Below are 6,762 nucleotides of genomic sequence, written 5' to 3'. Positions count from 1 at the left end.
GCACATTGCCGCCCAAGTAAAACAGTATTTATGAAAACTTTCAAAAGGTTTCAACCTTTCCATGGTGGCAGTAAGCGCCAGACTAAAATAAAATTTGATCCAGCGCTGCGGCCACTATTGTTCCACTCACGGTGTTCACATCAAGAAATAAGATGCCGCCACAGCCAATTTGCTCCCAATCCCGACCGAATTTGGGGGGGTCATTTTTAGGGGTTACCAGCAGTTACCTGGGAGCTAACACTTGAACTCAGTCTCCTTGTAGAAAGTCGGTCCGAAGAGAAGGCTGGAACCTCTTGACGCTTCCTGCCCATCCTGCTCCCTCCCTCACAGAGAGGCAATTAATTCAGATGGAGCGTGCCAACAGTGCAGAGATAAAGCAAGCGGGGATGCACACATGCCACAGGCCAGTTTCCGATCTCCCCAGAACAATCACACAGACTTTGGGCATCGAGAGCAAACTCCATCTCATCATCTCCACCTTAATTCGTTCCAGGCCTCACTCGAGCCCAAACTTCAGCACCTCCTTGTTGCCAGAGTAACCACAGCAAAATCTGCTTCCCTCCGATCACCGATAGATCAATGCAGATATTTAGAGGGACCGTTTTACCTCCCTTTCATCTAAACTTTTATAATCCATCTAGTCAAATGAATTGGCTTGATCAATGAATTGATGACCGTAAGCCTTTTTTTTTTTTCTTCAGCAGGGTGGATTTCTTAAAATGGGATGGGTTTTCGCGTTGGACAAGTAATGATTGCGAAAAGGCGTGGTTGAGTGTGAGTCATGTGCTGGTATACAAAGCACGCAGCATGCAAAGTGTAGAAGGGAATGAAGCTCAGGGCCAGGGAAGCCATCGATACCCGGGAAATTGATGTAATCAGCCAAGTTACAGAGACTGAGCAGAGATTGGCCGCTCTTCTCACTCCTCCGTCCTCCTCTCCTTTTCCCTTCAACCATATTATACGGTCATTTCTGACTCAGATGCGCACATACAAACATACCACTTAGTGACACAAACGACGGGAGAGTGAAATCTGCCACGTATGTCTGGGATTCATAGAATAACTGACAGTCCTTGAAAGTGTATGTCCCCCCCCCCCCACCGCCCTCCACTGTGGCTTCACTTTAGCGTCACATGTGAAGACAGTAGCGTACCTGGCAGAGGGGCAGCACCGTGAAAAACGCCGGCCCAATTATAGCACAACACCTTGCCTTATGGTTTCCATGGCTGCGCGATGCATTTTCCCGCGGGACGCGCCGTGCAGAAAACGAGAGTCTTATCAAGCATCACCCCGGCAATAACACTCCCTCAAGCCTTTGCCGCAAGTGTCAGACCTTAACGAGAACCCCGGGTGAAATCTCTCTTCCCGTATAGCCACAGCAATTGATTTGGACTTAATCTCTTCTTGCGTGTCCTCCTGCATGTGCGATGTGTACCCTTTCACTGTTTTGACAACATGTTTTGTGATAGGGGGAAAAATGAGAACCGAGAACGTTACCCTTCGGGGGGCACACATGACACGAGTAATTCATGAATATCTATGTGTGAATACAGATGTATTAAGATGATATTCTATTATTAGAATAATACTTGGACGGTGTATTTGTGGTCAGCATGTCTGTCGCATGGTTTGGGTTTTCGCATTTCAGTGCAGGCCCTCCTGTACTGAGTGCGCACGCTCTCCCCATGCGTCCTTGTTTTTCTTCAGGTAGCTTGGCTTCCTCCCCACTCCCTTTTATGTGACTTGAAGACTCAAATGTCGACGTGGCTGTTTGCAGTGGTGAGAAGTAACAGTACGAATATTTTGTTACGTCAGACCTACTTACCGTAATTTCCGACCTATAAGCCGCGACTTTTTTCACACGCTTTCAACCCCGCGGCTTATGCGGTGATGCGGATAATTTGTGATTTGTATTTCTAACAGCCGCAAGGGGGGACTCGAGCGGAAAAGGTAAGACTGAGACCAGTGGAATATATGTGCCAAGGAAGTGACTTTTACCTGTATGTTTTTTTTTTAACCGGCCCTGTTTGCACTGTGCTAGCGCGTTGCTGCTGTGTTACTGCCACATCTCAGTGATTTTTACCGGTATGTTTTTTTCAAACCGGCTCTCTTAGTCCTGCGCTACCGTATTGCTACTGTGTTGCTGCTGTGGGTTTTTTTTTTTTACCGGCATGTTTTTTTTTTCAACCGATTCATGGGCAGGGTGGCAATTTTTTGCCTTATTGAGATAAAACTCTCCTAACGGGCCACAGTTAAGTAAATAACACTTCTTTTTCGTTTATGGTTAAGTTATATGATAACTTTAATAATTAATAATCTCATCCCAAAAATGGGATGCTGCCCGCGGGAGGGTACTTGGGTTTTCTTAGTAGAGGGTCTCAAAAACCAGAATCAGAATCAGATTAAAACATTTAAATATTTTGATATACTGAAGGATATAATACGTGAAAATCATGATGTCCCAAAAATGGGATGCTGCCCACGAATGGGTTAATCAACCCTGTTCATGCTACTGTGTTGTTGCTATGTTAAGATAAGCTAAAGTATTAAAACTTTGAAAACTCTTTCTGTGTGCCATATTTCTTTGTAAATATCTCCTGTTTCAATGTGAGCACTTGCTCCTATTACACAGGTGCGGCTTATATATGTACCAAATGGTATTTCCTTCGCAAATGTACTGGGTGAGGTTTATGATCCAGTGCGCTCTGTAGGCCGGAAATTACGGTCAATAGATTTTTCGGGTATCTGTACGTGAGTATTTATTTTTATAATGACTTTGTGCTTTTTCTCCCTACATTTGAAAACAGATTTGAAAACTGTGGTTTCTATTCTTTGCTGAGTTGAAATAGGCCTTGTGCAACAACGCAACATAAAAAAGAGGGAAAGATAAAGTCAACTATGGGATGGCGTTTTGATTGATGGAGATTTGGGGGTTTTATAAAATGGAAAATCAGGGACAGCATTAATATGGAGGAATGTGCTCAAGGGAGCCTTAAAGATAATGTAAGATTTGATGAAGAAAGATATTCCTCATTCGTGGCTTGAAAAAATAAAAGAAGAAAATAAATACACGGGTAAGATTTAGTTTTCAGTTGTGACCATCGATGGATAGTTGGTGGATCCTCACCTTTGACCCTAATGAGGATGAGACTCATGAAAACGCAGCAATAGATCGCTGGCTGGCTGGATGTAAGGATCATCAGATTGACCTAAAGAATTTACCCCATGATATACAACATACACAAAGGAAGCAAAAACACGTCAAAGTACACTGCCCTTGCAGTTAGACATGGGGTCACAGTAGCAAGCCATTTCTACACTCATGTAGAATAACACTAATATTGGTAATTATTGGACATTTTTATCTTTTCCACTCCTAAAAGACGTAATAGAGGCAAAAAAAAAAAAAAAAAAAAAACCACATAAGGGTACAAAAATACCGTTAATACTTTGCATGGTAGCATCAGAATAGTGCATATGGTTATGATTTCTGAGTTTTACTGCTGTCAAAATGTTTCTAAGTCCAAAACTCACCATCCATCCATTTTCCATTCCACTTATCCTCATTAGGGTCGCAGGCGTGCTGGAGCCTGTCCCAGCTGACTCTGGGTCCTCAACATTATAAAAACATGTTTGTTGATTTAAGTGGACAGAGTAAATTGTTCATAGGTGTGACTGCAAATGTGACTGGAATCTATTCATGCCCTGTAACTGACTGATGACCAGCTGCGTGTACTCTGCCTTGTTTTTGAGGGCGATGGATAGTTGATCCGGGCAGAAATCTTAGAGGGGCCACATGGCCCCCTGCCTTCATTGATGAAAGGTCTTCTTTTTTTGGGTGGGGGTATTAGACAATGACAAAATGTTCCGTACTTTTCCATCCCACTGCCCTGTTTAGGAGAGACCTGTGAGATGGGTTGCGCAGGGGGCCATTCAAGCCAGTACTAATACAACATGTGTGTGCATGTGTGTGTGTGCATCTGTGTGTGTACCTGTAACGGTCGCCTTCATCATTCTTATCCAAAGTGATCTTTGTTTTTGTTTGTTTTACACTTAGCCCATCTCTGCTTCCCTCCAGAGGCATGCAGCAAAAATATGGCATTCATTTGAAGGAGAGTTCGGTCTGAGAGGAACAACCAAGTGGATTTGAAGGGCGGCGCTTTTGTTTACATGAAGGATGCACCAGGCAATTTATTGAAGAGCATATAGGAGCAGAGGCCACCACCTGTATTTGAATCCAGCAACCTGAAATTGTACTTAATCTCTTTGTTGTGGTTTTCTACAAGAGTGAGGAATAATAAAATGTGCTTCACATAATACAATAGGAGGCATATCGCGACACAAACGTAATGACCATGGAGCCCAACAAGAGCCCTTCATTATTCTTCCAAAGGTTCAAGTTCCTTTCTCAACTAACTTGGAAAGCTTGAGCCTTTCCTCTGCCTTCTACAAGCCACATTCCTCCCTCCAACAACAATTGGACCGCATCGGTTCTTGCTATCTCCCCATGCGACCGGGCTGGTGAATGCGACGAGCTGGGGCCGGCCTCCGCGGTGGGGGCCTTTGGGTTGGGGGAAGGGCACGTCTGCTGGCAGTGAGGGTGAGTAGATCAGCGTGGCTCAGTGTCTGCGAGGCACTGATAAGATTCCAGGATTTTCCCGGTGTGACAGGCTTGCTCACCGAGCCGAACGCCCTCTTTGCATGGAGGCAGCCACCCCCGCCTGACCTAGCCACTTTTACCCCCCAACACTGGCCAATACCACCCCCACACCCAACCCACACTACACCTCAGCAGGCAGGTGCGGCCACACCTAAAATCCTCCTCAGACTTTAATTATAAATCTCATTTGCATCTCCTGTCTTTCAGTCTGTGCTGTTATCGTAAAACTAATTTCTTCTTTAAAGTTGGACGCTTTTACGCCTTGCACGCTGCTTCTTTCTCTCCGACTCGCCTCTCGTTCTTTATCTCACCCCCACCCCCCGCAAGTCTACCTCCCCCACTCCCATCTCCCTTGGATGGCAGGTCAGGCACTGAGCTGTGCGGGCTCAGAGGAGGTAAGGACGCCGCGGTGCACATTAATAATGAAAGGCCTCAGCCACCCCCTTAGATACACACACACACACACACACACACACCACACACACACACACACACACACACACACACACACTCACGCATACACTCCCCCCATCGCCATGGCGATGGCAGTAGCCCAGCACTGTCATCAGTGGAGGTGGGGGTGGGTGGGGGGGTATAGCCACTCTCTCCAACTCTGCTCGCCAAGCTGATCACGAGCTCGTACGCCATACTGGGCCTTCCACCGTGGACGTGCGCTAATTAAAAACACTCGGCACCACGGCTGCAGCAGCGCTCTGCATCACTACCTGGACGTGAGCGAGTGAGAGAGAGCGAGAGGGCGAGAGAGACTACGACGCTGTGAATTAAAAAAAAAAAAACAAAGGAAAAAGATCAGGTAGAAGCATCACTTAGCAGGAAATGGAAATTTACTTCGGCTTCACAGACCTAAGTCATTAGAATTAGTAATTACGCCAAGATACATGTGAGATTGGCCACATGTTGGAGATTATCAATTGTTATTAGCCTAAATTTACTTCTTTGACTCCGCATCATGTGTCAAACTAAACAGACAACCCTCGTTTGGCTTTTTTCCCCCATCGCGTTCATAAACTAGTCTTCCCTCTAAGGTCGTATAATTCATCAGTCTGTTCAAAAAGAAAAGTTGGTCAGAATTTTGGAGTCCCAGACACCCTCACCAAGACCTCAGCATACCTCCCAAGATCCGAGTTCAGCAAGCATGAAAGGATTAACTTAATTTGGGGTTGACATCTTGGCTCTGGTCTTCCTGTGTGGAATTTGCATGTTCTCCCTGTACTTGTGTTGTTTATTCCAAGTTTTGTGGCTCCTTAATACATTTCATTGGGTTCGTTGAAGACTCCAAATTGGTTTAAATGTGAGGGTAAACCCTTGTTCGTACGTGCAGTTCGCAGGGGAACACTCCACTGTCTACCCCAGATGTAGTCCAAAGCAAGCGTGTGCAGTCTCCAACTAACCTGTATGGTGAACCTGCGACCCTACTGATAAATGCTGCAGAAAGTGGATGCATGGATAATCGGGACCGCCGTCTTGCATGGTGTCGCGCACCAAAATACTCCCAAAGAGCTCAGTTCGGCCAGCAGCAGTATTTAACTTGTTTTGACTTTTTTCTTTGGATTTTTACAAGATTCCTCAACAAGGGGTAAAAAGAAAGTGACAAGACATGACATAAACACAGGCCATATACGGCAAGCTTAATCATATTTAAAGCAGTTAGACTCCATTGTCAGCATACATCTATCTTCATTATTATCAAAGGTAGTGATTTCTTTTAGATTTTATTGTGACAGTTGTTAGCTTCTTTTTACACTATTATGAAAATGAAAAACATTGAAAACTAAGATGCGTGAGGCACATCACTGACAACTCATATTAGTTTCCACATTTGTCATTAAATTTATCAATGGTGAGCTAACGACAGAATGTGATCGGCGCAGTGACAAGTGGTTAGCATGTTTGCCTCACAGCTCTGTGGTTAGAGGTTTGAATTTCAGCTCCTGCCTTCCTGTGTAGAATTGACATGTTTTCCCTGTGCTTGTGTGTCTTTCATTTCCATACCCCCAAGTACTCCAGCTACCTTTCACGTGAACAAAAATACGAAAAGGAAAATAACTCAAGAGACTCAAAACTGCCCAAACGTGTGAATG

This window comes from Syngnathoides biaculeatus, chromosome 18, assembly GCF_019802595.1.
Source record: "Syngnathoides biaculeatus isolate LvHL_M chromosome 18, ASM1980259v1, whole genome shotgun sequence".
Classification (NCBI taxonomy): domain Eukaryota; kingdom Metazoa; phylum Chordata; class Actinopteri; order Syngnathiformes; family Syngnathidae; genus Syngnathoides; species Syngnathoides biaculeatus.
Note: the sequence above shows the minus strand (reverse complement) of the source record.